Source organism: Dendrobates tinctorius, unplaced genomic scaffold, assembly GCF_039654945.1.
Source record: "Dendrobates tinctorius isolate UK_male_01 unplaced genomic scaffold, ASM3965494v1 ptg000161l, whole genome shotgun sequence".
In the NCBI taxonomy this organism is placed as follows: domain Eukaryota; kingdom Metazoa; phylum Chordata; class Amphibia; order Anura; family Dendrobatidae; genus Dendrobates; species Dendrobates tinctorius.
Genome location: NW_027361828.1, coordinates 7,053,530 through 7,069,197, shown reverse-complemented (window position 1 = coordinate 7,069,197; position 15,668 = coordinate 7,053,530).

Sequence of the window (15,668 nt, the reverse complement as noted above, 5' to 3'; positions counted from 1 at the left end):
TGGGAATGACTCCCAGGCTTTTAAAAACTCGGACACGGGCCGGAGGTTGTATGGCAACCAATTTAATTTCCCCATGCCACGGCCTCTTCCCCACACCGTAGCTCCGCCACAGCCCTTTGTAAAAGTTGGGCATGAGGCTTTTCAAATGTGCGCAAACCTACTGAAACCATACTCCAACCGTGACTTGGACCACACCAAAAAAAATTTTAATTACAGGCTGACCAGGGCCAGTTGAACTGTAGAGTGTGGTTTTGGGATTCTTGTCTCCAGATGGCGCATTCTCGGCACAGCCATTAATCTTAAACTGGAAACAGTGGATGAGGTGGTGAAGGCGTGTGTGGTTCTACATAATTTTGTAATGGCTAAAGAGCACCCAACCTTTGAACTCAATGATGCTGCTCCTAACCCATTGCCTGAATTCACTCAGCACCCTCTCAGGTCATCCGTTGAAGTTGGCCAAATTAGGGACCAATTTGCGGCCTACTTCATCTAAGATGTAGGACGGGTGGAATGGCAAGATCAAATGGTGTAAAGATATTTTCTTGTGTGTATGTTAATAAAAAAAGTTAATAAAAACCTGTTTTGATACCTGTATCGAGTGCACTATGTCTTTTTACACTCCAATACAATAATCAACTGCCCAGGTATACCTGTGAATTCATGATGCTGTGTTTTGTGCATCATGAATTTACTAGCACTCCTGAATAGGTGACTATACATACACACAATTTGTGTGACCTTTATCAACTCTACAGTTTGCAGCGACGGTGGATAATACAAAACGACGGTGGATAATACAAATAATATTTGTGTCACATGACCAGAATTTAAAATTTGTGCGTTGGTTATGCAGTAGCATCAGTCATTCGTTATGACACCTGACCATGTGACTATAAATATTATTTGTCATATCATCACTGTGGCTTAAGTTTGAACTGAGACTGTAGAGACAATAAAGTTTACAAAACTTCTACAATCCCCAGGCCTAGTGTCATGCTGAAGTGAGGATGCCAAAAAATGACGCATCCTGACTTGAGAATGTTATCACACCTGGACAGGTAAATACACATATGAGTTAAGCTACAGCATCGCTACAGTCAGCGTGAAATATATTCAGACTGAAGCGACACTGCAGGTGAAAAATCATATGTGTATATAGTTGTGATACTAGGCCTGGGTATTGTACATATGACGTGTATTTTACCCATCATTTCCTCAGTTTATTCAACACTCACTGAATAGAGGATGTCGTTAATTACAAGGTACAGTATATCTAGAATCCCCCGGGCTGGTCTCACAATAACTGAATTGAGGATGTTAGAAAACAGACCTTCCTCAATTCAATTTTTATGATACCTGCCAAGGTGACAATAGATATGCCTTCCACTCAACACCATCATCTATTCAGTCTGTGCAATTTTAGCAAACTGAATAGACTGGTGGTGAAAATACAAGTCATATATTTGTGTTTTTGACAACACATATCTCCTTGACAGACACAAGAAACATGTGTCAGTAGAGGAGTTATGAGTTGTCAAATACACAAATTGTGCGGCGCAGTGTGTGTAGGCGGTGAAAAACACATTAATCAAACTTTATTATGGTAAACCAGAAATGAAAATGTATTTTTTAAAAAATAAATATGAAAAAATAACTTTATTTTTTACCCTGTTTGGGGGAAGATGAGAGCAAGTTTGGGGTGTGCAGTGACAATGAACGGCTTACAGTGGATGAAGGTGTTCTAGGTGAAGTGGCCACAAAAGTTGTGGGGGAAGGGAGGTCAGTGATGGAAATGGAGGTAGACACACTACTAGGAGAGGGGGGAGGTACGCTTAAAGTTCTGTGACCTTTTTTGTTACTCCTGAGACTGTCCTGCCTGGTCCTCCTTGTGCCCAATGACCGCCTTGATTCTTGGCTCCGACTGGAACTTGGGACAAATAAGGAATGGAGGTCGCCTATTTGCTGCTGCTGCTCCTGAGGCTGCTTCTGCTGTGGCTGATGCTGTGGCTGCTGCTGTGGGTGCTGCTGCTCAGTGGTGGCGGTGGCAGTGCTCGTCCTTGCATGTGATCTGGTGGCGACAGTGCTGGTCCATGTTTGCGAAGTGGTGGAGGCAGGGCTACTACATGTAGGAGTGGTGGCTGGGCTGTTCCACGCTTGAGGAGTGGTCACGGTGGCAGTGCTCCAAGCAGGCTTGGGGGTGGCGATGGTGCTCCAGACAGGAGCAGTGCTTGCGATGGTGGTGGCGGTGAAGTGACCAGCTGCACTCCGACTTGTGGTGGTGTAATGTTGGCTGTCAAGGCTTTGAACAGAGGTGGCCGTGCAGTGATATGCAGCAGAAGTCGGTAGTTCGGTGTGGCGAGTCAGTGGTGGCACAGTTGGAAATGACACCACTGACTGCTGCACGTACCGATTCTGCTGCATAGCCTGCTACACACTCAGCTGTTGATCAGGACTAAGGTGTTCCGCCATTCCCCGTTCAATTTTACTAACAAAATGGTGTGCTGGTCTGTTGAGGTCGGCCTCCAGACAGTCAAGGCGCTGTTCGACAGAGTGGAAGCGGTGTTCCATGTGGATAAAACCTCATTCCAAGAGTGAAAAACCACTTTCCACTCCATCTGACAGCGACTTGAGGCTGGCATGAAAGGCCTCGCTCAAGTGCATGAACTCGGGCAAGACAGGCCTGTCCAAGGCCCTTTGCTGCTGGCTGGTAGTGCCCGCATAACCAGTGGCAGAGACCTGGGACAGGGGAACACCTGATTGGCCAGCTTCCTGGTCACCAGCTGTCCGTGTTGCTGACCTGCAAGATGCTTCCTGGCTGTCGTATGGCTGGGACGGGTCCGAGGTCCTCCGATGAAGGACCGCTCTAGGGATAGGTTGCAGGGTGCTGCTCCAGGTGCTGTGGAAAAAAAGAAAAACATTACTATCATGCATATACAAGAAGCATCAGCTGTGGAATAGAAAAGCATAGATTTAAGAAAAAAAAAAAACTACTTACGCTCTTGTGGCAAGGACCGGTCTTAGGAACTCTAAATTGTGATGGCACCGGTATTTGGTTCTGGACCTTGCCACTGACCCACAGCGAACCTGTCCCTCAACACGAACATCAGTGTTGAAGCGGTCCTTCATCGAGCGCCAACGTGTTCGGACTTTGTTCACTGTTGGAAAAACAAAGAAAATACATTTATGTGTATGATGCAAGATATATTCTATCAGTAAACACAACAGTGCCATCAGGAAAAACAGTAAGGGCAGCCCAATTCAGCAATACTATACCCAAAGCAGTCACTGTTTATCCTGATATTACTGTTGTGCTTACTGATAGAATATATCTGTCATGATCCAGGTTGGATATGACAGAGATAAAGCACAGGTAACCTTTTTTTTCTGCGCTTAGGTTTGGTTATTGCCCCCGGTGGCCATTAGGATTATTGCACTGTGGTGTCTTTTGTTCTAAATTTGCCCCCGGTGGTGTTGAGCGTCATTGCACTTGGTTACTTTAGTTTTGTGCACGTAATTATAAAACAGGTGTGATTGCTCTATAAAAGAGTGTCAGGTGTGGTAATCACTGGTTGGTTATAGTCCTCAGTTACAAGCAAGCCTGGGTGAAGGATGAAGCTGAAGGAGAGTCCCGGGCAGCTCAGTGAGAGTCCTGGAGTGGCAGCTATGGTGTCTGCGAGGAGGGCTGGCATGGCTTGGTGGAGTTGCAGCTATGGTGTCAGCAAGGAGTTCTTGCATGGTTTGGTGGAGTGGCAGCTATGGTGTAGAGCTGCACTCATGATGCAGGACTCGATTGCTGGAAAGCTGGACTCAAGATGCTGGACTCTTTTGCTGGAAAGCTGGACTCATATGCTGGACTCTGTTTCTGGACAGCTGCACACAGGTGGTGGACTCTGTTTGCTCCAAGGCTGCACTATGGTGTTGGATCTGGTCAGAGGAAAAGAAGCATGCAGGTGGTGGGCTCTGTTGCTGGGACAGAGAAAAGCTAAGTGGTGTTTCCCTGTTTTGTCTCTTTTCCTTATGTGTGTTTAGTGCAGTGGTGGGATTAGTTTCTGCACCGGCCATTACACTAGAAAGGGGTAGGTGGAGGGCGAGCTAGGGTTTAAAGGTATCCAGAGTGGCGCCCTGCACGTAACTGGCCTAGGGAACGTTAGGAGTGTAGAGACACTGACTCAGGAGAGTGCAGGAGGTCTCCTGTTCCCCGTTCCCTATCGCAGGTCCACCATTGTTATTGTTACGCAGGTTTTCCCTTTTATTGTTTAAATTCGCCTTACTGGAGGCGGGGTTTCCAGACACACGTGTATTTCTGAAATTCGCCTGTTGGAGGCGGCGTATCCAGCTGCACGTTTTATTATTTAAATTCGCCCAACTGGAGGCAGTGTATCCAGGGTCACGCGTGTCATCTAAATCCGCCCTGTTGGAGGCGCTGTGTCAAGCTACGCGTGACCATGACATTATCACCAACCCATACATTTTTTTTTCTGGTGAGCCTCGGGCCATGTTCAGACCTGTGAGCATTTGCTGCTGGGCCTCACTGAGGTGAGTGAGGAGCTGCATGGTGTATAAGCAGTGCCAGCAACAGTAATCAGGGTCTGGGGCCTTCCCTCTGACTCAACCAGGAAATCAAATAGCGGCTGGCAGTGAAGCCCCCTAGAGTCGCTGCTGGGGAGCGGGACTTGCTCATTCAGGCGGACGCACCCAGGCAGTTGGGTGGAGTTGGTGTCCCCATGGTGCTGTCTGGGGTTCCCCGAAGTGAAGGGGTACGTCCCGGTAGTGAGCAGACTGGTGTTATAGTCAATGGGGGTCATACCAAATCTTCCATACCACCAAAGAAACCGCCCCCTCCTGGTCGTGTGGAGGAAGGCGACCAGGGAGTGTATTTTTCCTCCATATCCCAGGCCCCTTCCTCTCCAGTGTGAGCAGGAGGTGCGCTGCGGGGGAGTAGGGGCAAATCTCAACCCTCGCCATTAGCCAACCCTGGGAGGCGCAGACCTCGTGGTGGAAAGGGTTGGAGGGTGGTGTTCCCTTGGTGAATAGCGGGGGTGTGAGTGTGGTGACACAGGGGGACGTCTCTGTTGTCGATCCCAGAATGAGTTCACCGAATTATGACAAACGAATGTGTGGCAGTAAACTTTCAGGTCCGGACCTGTGTGTGTATGAGCATGTATGGGTGGCCACCAAAAAACATCCTGTGGAAGTGTGTTGTGGAGTCTTACCAGCTCATACCGAACATGCACATACATAACTCGTTCCCCAGGTCGGCACTTTGGAGATGTGTGGTGCCTCCAGAACATACTTTGCCTATACCAGTGGTGCATTTGTCATTAACCTGAAGGGTCAGGTAGTGGTTGGGGTGAACTCTGGATCTGGGCATCCCCACTGTAGGTGGTTCCCTAATGAGCGGTCTTGAGGGTCCAGAGGCCCCTCATTAAGGGGAGGGTACTGTCATGATCCAGGTTGGATATGACAGAGATAAAGCACAGGTAACCTTTTTTTTCCTGTGCTTAGGTTTGGTTTTTGCCCCCTTTTGCCATTAGGATTATTGCACTGTGGTGTCTTTTGTTCTAAATTTGCCTCCCAGTGGTGGTGAGCGTCATTGCCCATGGATACTTTAGTTTTGTGCATGTAATTATAAACAGGTGTGATTGCTCTATAAAAGAGTGTCAGGTGTGGTAATCACTGGTTGGTGATAGTCCTCAGTTGCAAGCAAGCCTGGGTGAAGGATGGAGCTGAAGGAGAGTCCCAGGCAGCTCAGTGAGAGTCCTGGAGTGGCAGCTATGGTGTCTGCGAGGGCTGGCATGGCTTGGTGGAGTTGCAGCTATGGTGTCAGCAAAGAGTTCTTGCATGGCTTGTGAAGTGGCAGCTATGGTGTAGAGCTGCACTCATGATGCTGGACTCGGTTGCTGGAAAGCTGGACTCAAGATGCTGGACTCTATTGCTGGAAAGCTGGACTCATATGCTGGACTCTGTTTCTGGACAGCTGCATGCAGGTGATGGACTCTGTTTGCTCCAAGGCTGCACTATGGAGTTGGATCCGGTTGGAGGAAAAGATGCACGCAGGTGGTGGGCTCTGTTGCTGGGAGCGTAAGCAACAGAGCAAAGCTAAGTGGTGTTTCCCTGTTTTGTCTCTTTTCCTTATGTGTGTTTAGTGCAGTGGTGGGTGTCATGAACTCATTTTCTGCTCCACCAGTTGAGAGTTCCCCTTCCGTTCTCCCTCTGGTGGTGACAGGAGGTAGTGCGGTTGGTTTAAGTGGTAGTGATCTGCCACCTGATGAGGAAGATAACGATTGGATCTCTGGAGTATCAGACTGGATATAAGACGGCCGACGCCCTATCCGGGTGCTGGTGATTCAGTCTGCTTCTCAGGTCCTGGACTTCAGCTCTCTTCCAGTCTTCTCAAGTTAAGTTTGTTTTTTGCTAATGTTCACACTGGCGCTTGTTGGCCAATTCAGTTTTTTGCGAAATCAGCTTGCCCCTGCTGGGGCTATGCTGAATTTCCACTCCTATTAATCAGTATTTGCCAATCTGCTTTTTGTTCCTTATTAGATTGGCCTCTTTTTTGCTCTGTCTCAGAATATTTCAGTGTGCTGATATAGGTTTAGAAGTCTAGTGACTTCAGGGTTAATTTTGCTATCAGAAGTGTTGGACAATATTTTTGTAGGCTTTTTTTGGCAGATTGCAGACAGTGTCTTTCCTTTCCTGTCCTTTTTAGTTAGCCGGACCCCATCGTTTGCTCAGCCTATTTTCCTGCCTTTGTTTGTAATTTCATCTTGTTTCACCGTCAATACATGTGGGGGGCTGTCTTTCCTTTGGGGTCTGCTCTGGGGCAGTTGGTTTTCCTCTTTTCCTGCTTTGGGCTTATGTGGTTCTCCGGTTGTGGCGAGGCATCTAGGACCAACGTAGGAATGCTCCACGACTGCTGCTAGTTGTGCGGTTAGGATCAGGGATTTGCAATCTGCATAGTTTCCAACTTCTCTGGTTTTCTGAGACTTAGCTTGTTGTCTTTTTTTCCTCCTCGATTTCACAATCATAACAGCGCTGCGTCCAGCCACGCGAGACCATGACAATATCTATCAGTAAACACAACAGTGCGTTCAGGAAAAACAGTAAAGGCAGCCCAATTTAGCAATACAATACCCAAAGCAGACACTGTTGATCCTGATATTACTGCTGTGTTTACTGAAAGAATATATCTATCAGTAAACACAACAGTGCCATCAGGAAAAACAGTAAAGGCAGCAAAATTCAGCAATACAAAACCCAAAGCAGTCACTGTTGATCCAGATATACTGTTGTGTATCTAGCTGGAAACACAACAGTGTCATCAAGGACAATAGTCACTGCGGCATCACAGAGCAGGGAAATACTTACGAAACGCCTTTTTGGAGGTTGCAGGGGTGCTGTCCCAGCCATCCATCAATACTGCGGCCACCTCATTCCATAGCCGCCGTGTCACCACATTGTCCTTGTGAAGCTGGTCACGGCTGTCCCACAACGGGACACGATCCTGGATCAGGTGTTCATTATCAAGGTAGATGTCTTCATCCCGTTGTGGAACCTATAAAAAAAAGTCATTAGAATAATGGAATGTTGTATGAATTAAAAGTTCTAAAAAGAAACAGAAAAGAAGAAAGACAGAAGGTAAAAAAAGGGACATTCAAAATCATTTTATACTTACATTGCGTCACACCGCCGGGACTTGGCTTTGCTGCTCCCCCAGTTCGGCCTCACTAGCCGTGTCCGCTGAAGATGATGTCAGAAAAAAAGAACAAAAATTATTAGACATTTGTAGATGCAGCAGCTATACTTACCCAAAGGCACAAAAATAATCACCTAATGCTCTGCTTGGGCCAGTTCCTCCCAAGATGGTGAATAATTTGAGCCTGAAGACATATTGCATGTAAAAAAAAAATGCATTAGTACATAATACATTTGTCAAGACAGGCATACATTTTAGATGTAAGAATACTCACATTCTTGCTGCTGAAGCATGAATCCAAAATTCTATGTTGTTTTCCAAGGTGTCTGCTCTCCAGGCTGTCTGTAGAGTTGTGGTACAGTACAGGCAGGCACCTTCTTTTATCTTGACTCATCTCAAACAATGTTTCTTGTGTAGGGGGTGGTTATAACCAGTGTCTAGACATTGTTTACTCAAACTTTCCATGCGCTGATAAGCACTGACGTGCGCTGAGCCATGCGCTCACCAGCGCACCCATAGACTGTAATGTTATTTTTTGCGCATTATGTGCTCACACGTGCGCATGCGCATTTTTTAAGCGGTTGGGACCTGTCAGAAGAAACCTAATCAGAACACCACATAAAAGAACCCCCCTCCAGAGGCACGTGCATATCATTAACTAAAAACTGAAAATAAAGATTAAAGAACAACCACAAGACGGATTTCATCAACCAAGGTATCACTTTATTCAGTATAATGGCGCCAACCTGACACTGTCTGTAGATTACTGTGCACAGTCCTGCTGACAGGTTCCCTTTAACCCCTTTACCCCTAAGGGTGGTTTGCATGTTAATGACCAGGCTAGAGATGAGCAACTTTGCCTTTTTTCGGGTCGAGTCGGGTTTCATGAAACCCGACTTTCTCAAAAGTCGGGTCGACTGAAATCGGCCGATTTTTGTGAAAAGTCGAAGGCCGACTGAAACACGAAACCCAATGTAAGTCAATGGGGAGGAAAACTCGGCAGTGAGTGGAGGACAGGAAACACACCTAGAATTCCCATTTTAATGCCAAAAACATCAATTCTTATTCCTTAAGCTTGTCAACCTTAGTTTACTTTATAATAATAGTTAGGCATTGAAAACTGGGGGTTATTTGGCTAAAGTTGTGGGGGGGTAGTGCTGGCTCCAGATTTTCGTGGGCCCAGGGCCAAAGAGTGTCACTGGGCTCCTTTAACACGTGACACAATTCATGATCCTTTGACACGGCAGAGAAATAGCGGTACAGTACAATGAAAAATACTTCAATTCTTACATCACATGACTGATATCCATTTTAAATTCTCCAATAGCTCCAAAAACAGACAGTATATTCCTCCATACAGTATTATGGCCACCGCATAGTGCGCCATACAGAGTAATGAGGGCCATATATTTCTCCATACAGAATCATTGGTCCCATATAATGTTCCATACAGTATATGATGAGCTCCACATAATGCTACAGTATATGTTGGTCCCCATAGATGAAGCTCCACTGTCTTATGGGCCCAAATAATGCTCCATATATAATGGGCCCCATTTCTAATGCTTCAGTGTAAAATGGGCCCTGTAAATGCAGCTCCAGTGACTGGTGTCCACCTTTGGAATGCTCCAGTGTATGGTGGGCCCCAGATATCATTCTCCAGAGTATCGTGCTCCCCAAAAATTGCTCCCAGTCTTTAAAACAATTAAATAAGTCTCCTCGCTAGGAAATCCCTATACTAGTCTGGACTCCTCGTCGTCCCCATCTTCCCTCTCTCTGCACTTGGACTGTTTAGGCAGAGGGTGTAAAGACATGATGTCATCGCGCTCTTTGACTAGAATGTCACTGTCAGGAAACGCGGAAGACGTCACGGCGGAGGAGCAAGGAGAGGTAAGTATTTCAACTTTGTAAGTGCTGCGATCTTTACCAAGCAGGGGGGGCCCACTCATTGGTAACGGCACTGGCACAGGGCCCCTCATAGTACGGCGGTGTGTCTGACGGCGTGTGTCTGACGGCGGGTGGGCCCTCCTGGTGGGGGTGGGGGTCCCACCGGCAGAGACACTTTTGCATACTATGAGGGGCCCTGTGCCAGTGCCATCGCCCATGAATATGCCCCCCCCACCTGCTCAAGGAACCTGCACTTTCATCTGCACCTTCCTCTTTGTCACCATGTAAGATGATATAGTATGTGGGAAGGGGAACCTGAGTTTCATCAGGGTCAGATTCTGGCTGTGTAGAGTGTGAGGGGAATGTAGTGGTCTGGGTCAATGTTCCAGCAGAATCATTTAGCATTGGCTGGGCATCTGTGCACTTGTGGCGCCCCAAGGAGTATGCTCGCCACAGTGGCATTACCTTCCTCCTAGGGAGTGTGATGTCATGCTTGTGAGCAACGAAGGATCGGTCTACCAGGTAAACCGATCGGGTGGCGTTATTCCCACGAGTCACGACCCTCCAAACAGCGTCCATGAAGGCAAAGCGTTTGGTTTCCGGGGCCAGTATGGTTGCAAAGCTGAACCTTAAAGGAATGTCCAGAAGGGCACCACCAGGAGTGGAGCCTGTGGCTTAATTGGACTCAACACAGGCAACCTCAACCATCCAGCCACAGAAAAGATGCACACATTGCAAGCTTAATTCCGTTAACGAACGAGACACCGTCATGCCCCCGCGGTTCGCGTCCAGCTTACTAGAGGGACACGCGAGGCTCTGGCACGCGAGATCGGCCAATAACAGGTTTGTCATGCCCTTACATGTCCGTGGCTGCATGCGCGCTACACTGAAAGGACCAGCGTGTGTCGCTTACAGGTGCAGATAACCCGCTGAGCACCATTAGTGATGGGGATCTGGGATTCCAATTCTTCCCCGTGAACGAGGATTTCCCAGTATGTGCAGGTCAACCGGAATTCCAGAAAAAAGGAAAAAAATAAGTGTCCAAACCACAGGTGCTGTAGCTTGCTTAACAGCTGGGCTCTTCTGCTGAGTAGCACACAGTTTTTAGCTAAACAGGCGGCATAGCTTGGTTCACGGGTGGCCAACTCTGCTGAGTAGCATACACAGTTACTAGGCTCAAAGTATTAAGCGGTGTAAATGAATTAAGAAACTGGTTCTTTAATAAATAGGTGGCATAGCTTGGTTCACGGGTGGCCAACTCTGCTGAGTAGCATACACAATTACTAGGCCCAAAGTATTAAGTAGTGTAAATGCAGTCAAAAACTGGTTCTTTAATAAACAGGCGGCATAGCTCGTTTCACGGGTGGGCTCCTCTGCTGAGTAGCAGACACAGTTAGTAGGCCCAAAAGAATTTTCATGACAATATGCGCTAAAAAATTATTAGAAGCACACACGGTGTAGCTCCTTCACAGGTGTACTACACCGCTGGCTACCAGACACCACTACTATGCCGTGAAACTGTCTATTATCTTTGAAAACCATTATTAATGTGAAAATAAAGTGACACTTTTGTTTAACAAAACTTTCTCGAACGGAAACTCAAACATCCGAATTTTAATCAAAGTGTTGTAGTTCAATGAGCGGATCTAACACTGCCCAAAACAGCTAGAATTTGAACTTGGCTAACAGTTCCACTCAAACACCACTCATCTGTAATCAGGAGGCAGACTCAGATGGTCTCAGGCACAGTATGGATTTGACAAGATTGCAGAAAGTTGAGAAAGGGTACAGTATCACTGGATAGCAGGTATATATAGAATAGTTTAAACATTTAAAATCTCCTTGTTCTCAGTATGGATTAGACAACAATCTAAAAAGTAGAAAAAAGGAAATGTATTTGAAGCGTACACCAGTATACACTTTTGGTGGTATTTTTAAATCTTCATATATATTTCTGTCTCCGTAACACAGTCCAGACTCTCCGCAATAGGAAATGAGATGCATAAAAGTACAGACATAAAGTCTAGTGATTGCAGAAATGTAGGAATTACTAATCACGGGATAAACTCACGGGAGAATTATCAGAGGCGATGCTGACCCTCAATTACTTTGTGTGTGGAGAGAGCAAAAACAGTTCTTTGTGAAGAAAGGATTGCTGTATCGCAGTACCGTTGATGACATCACCGTTACTCATCTCCATCAAATTTTGATCACAGGGAGAAATGTAGACATGGTGCTCACTGCCTATCATGATCTGTCACGTAACTTTGGAGTGCAAAAGACAGAAGCCACAGGCCGTAGACGATTCTATTGGATTGGCATGAGAGGGCACATTTAAAAATGTGCGCAGGAATGTCACACGTCTGTGAGTAGAGAAACAGTGAAAGCTGATGATAAACCACCACTGCATCTCATTGTGAGTCGAGGTCCATAAGAAATGCAAGCCATTGATCATCTTCAAACAGAGGCTGGACAGACATCTGACTGGGATGATTTAGCGAATCCTGCTTTGAGCAGGGGGTTGGACCAGATGGCCCAGGAGGTCCCTTCCAACTCTACGATTCTATGATTCTATGATTCTATGAAGCTAGAGCCCAGCCAGCAGAACAGGGCATAGCTACGTCTTAACCATCATGTATCAGTTCACCAAATTTGTAGCGGCAGTCCCAGTGGACAGGCAAGACTACACAGCGGAGGAGCAGTGAGAGGTAAACATTGCAAATTTTGGGGCCCTGCCCAAGCAAGGGGGGCCCACTCCTGGGCGTCGGTACTGGCACTGGGCCCCTCATAGTACGCCGGTGTGTCTGACGGCGGGTGTGCACCCCCACTGTCAGAGACACTTGATTGCACTATGAGGGACCCTGTGCCAGTGCAGGCGCCCAAGAGTCAGGCCACCGACCTGTCCAGGGCAATGGCACTCGCACGGTTGCGTGTGCTAGGTGGTGACCCCAGCCATGGGGGGAAGGCAGCCCAGATAAGGAGGTTTACAAAATGGCATATGTTGATGTTGGACATTCAGCTCCTGCAAAAGGCGAAATTGGGCAAGTCCGAGGAAGAGGAGGACCAAAGCAAGCCATTTTTCTGGCACCCTATGTGTCATCAGGGGAAGGTGGGACAAAATCCTTGGAAACCCATGCATGGTTCATTTTAATGAAGGTTAGATCATCAACATTTTGGGTCGACAGACGGGTCCTTTTTTCTGTCAGGATTGATCCAGCAGCACTGAAGACTCTTTCCGATAGCACACTAGCAGCTGGGCAAGCGAGCTCCTGTAAGGCATATCGTGCCAATTCAGGCCAGGTGTCCAGTTTAGCGGCCCAATAGTCAAAGCGGAATGACCTGTGAGGGAGAACATCGATATGGGACGAGAAGTAGTTTGTAACCATAGTTGACAACTGCTGTCTCCTGTTACTTTCAATCGATGCAGTATTACCAATCGTGTGAGCGGGACTTGAAAAATCAGTCCACAACATGGTCATGAAACCCCTGTCTCCAATGCCACATCTGATGTGTGCACCACGAACACCTCTTATAAGTTGTCCCCGGCCCCTATGGCTCATGTGAGAACCATCACCATTGCTGTGTGCTGGGAAAGCCTCAACCAGCCGGTTTACCAGAGTTGCTTGTTTGTTAGCCAATATTAGGTCAAGGTTCTCCTGTGGCATGATGTTTTGGAATTGGCCTTTATAGCGTGGATCCAGGATGCTGGCCAACCAGTAGTCATCGTTCATCATTTTGGCAATGCAGGGGTACCTTTTTAGGATCTGCAAGGCATAATCTGACATGTGGGCCAATATTCCCGGTGTCAATGACGCACTGCGAGTGCTGGGTGGAGGAGCACTTTCTGGCAAATCCACATCCCTCCAGTCATGCACAAACCCTGTACCAGACCTTGCGACGCCAACATTTTCTCTTGTCCCATGAGAAGCATCCTCATGCCCTAAATAATCATCCCCATCATCATCCTCCTCCTCCTCTTCCTCTTCTTCCTTCACCTCGTCCAGGAGAGGTCCCGGAGCAGACAATGGCTGACTGTCATCAAGGCTTCCCTCCTCCTCTTCCTCATCATCCTCGGCTGCAGACGCCTGCTCCTTAATGTGCGACAAAGTTTGCATGAGCAGACGCATAAGTGGGATGCTCATGCTTATGATGGCGTCGTCTGCGCTTACCAGCCGTGTGCATTCCTCAAAACACTGAAGGATTTTACAGAGGTCTTTCAGCTTCGAACACTGCACACCTGACAACTCCATGTCTGCCCTCAAAGTGCCTGCCCATATATCCTCCCACAAATGCATTACAGCCTGCCTCTGTTCGCACAGCCTCTCAACCATGTGCAGGGTGGAGTTCCACCTTGTTGCAACGACGATAATTAGGCGGTGCTTGGGAAGGTGGAGCAATCGCTGCAGCCTCTGCATACGACTGGAGTGTACGGGCGACCGGCGGATGTGCGAGCACAGTCTTTGGGCCTTATGGAGCAGGCCTGTTAACTCCGGATAATTATTGAGGAAGCACTGCACCACCAGGTTCAAGGTGTGAGCCAAGCAAGGTATGTGTCTGAGTTTTGAAAGGGCTATGGCTGCCACAAAATTCCGGCCGTTATCACTAACTACCTTGCCTGCCTCAAGATGTAGACTGCCCAGCCATGACTCGGTTTGTCGCTGAAAGTAGTCAGCTAGTACCTCCGCGGTGTGTCTGCCGCCCAAACACATCATCTTCAACACAGCCTGCTAATGCTTTCCACTAGCTGTTCGATAGTGGGACACCTCGTGTGCAACACTGGCAACTGCAGATGAAGTGCTCGTGCGACTGCGCTCTGTGGACGAGCTTTCGCTTCTGGAGGAGGAGGGTCGAACGCCTACAGCCAACTGTTTCTTATACCATGGGCTAGGCAGCATTGTCCCACCACCACTGTCCCCTGTGGACCCTGCATCCACCACATTAACCCAGTGTGCAGTGATGGACACGTTTCGGCCCTGGCCATGCCTACTGGACCATGCATCTGTGGTGAGGTGCACCTTTCCACTCACTGATTACTTGAGTGCATGGACAAGGCGGTCTTTCACATGAAGGTGGAGGGCTGGGATGGCTTTGCGAGAAAAGAAGTGCCGACTGGGTAGGTCATAGCGTGGTACTGCGTAGGCCATGAGTTCGCGGAAAGCTGCGCTTTCAACCAACCGGTAGCGCATCATCTCTATCGAGATTAGTTTGGCAATGTGGGCGTTCAAACCCAGTGTACGCGGATGAGAGGATGTGTACTTTCTTGTCCTACTCATAGTCTCTGGTAGGGTGAGCTTGACTTGAGAGCTGCTTATGGTCGAACTAGCAGTGGACATGGCGGACTGAGAGAAGGTTGATGGGTTGATGATGGTGATGAAGTTGGTGTTCTTTCTAACGGCCTAGATTCAGTCTTTCATAGCAATAACATTGTGATTCCCTGACTGCTTTAGCCTTGCGACGACACCTCAACATTTGCTGCTGGTGGTGTGCTAACCGGTGGGCTTACAGTGGGGGAAACAATGTAGCATTGCTGACTACCTTCATTGGGAGCAGTTGCACATGTGGTACGCGAGGTTTGGCAGTCCGTCCACGTTTGCAAGTGCATGGTGGTTAAATGTCTAAGCATGCAACTGGTATTCAAATTTCTCAGATTTTTCCCTCGGCTAAAGGTCTTTGCGCACTTCTTACAGATAACCTTTGCCTGATCATTAGGATTTTGTTCAAAAAAGGGCCACACTGCACTCTTCCTACTATGGAAGACATTTTGAGGCCTTGCACGCCGTGCTAATTTGACTGTCTGGCCAAGCTGTCCTGCAACTGTTTTGGTTTTTGTAACCCGTTTTTGGACTGCTCCGGGCCTGCCAGATAACAGCTGTTGCAATGTCAATGCCTGCTGTGGATGCTCCTCCTCCTCTTCTGAGCTATTGGCGGCGGCACCCTCTTCCCCCAATGAATGCCAATCTGGGTCAACAACTGGGTCATCCATCACCTCCTCTTCAATATCATGTGCACCTTCCTCTGTGTCACCGTGTATAGTGGTATAGTATGCCGGAAGGGGCACCTGAGTTTCATCTGGGTCAGATTCTGG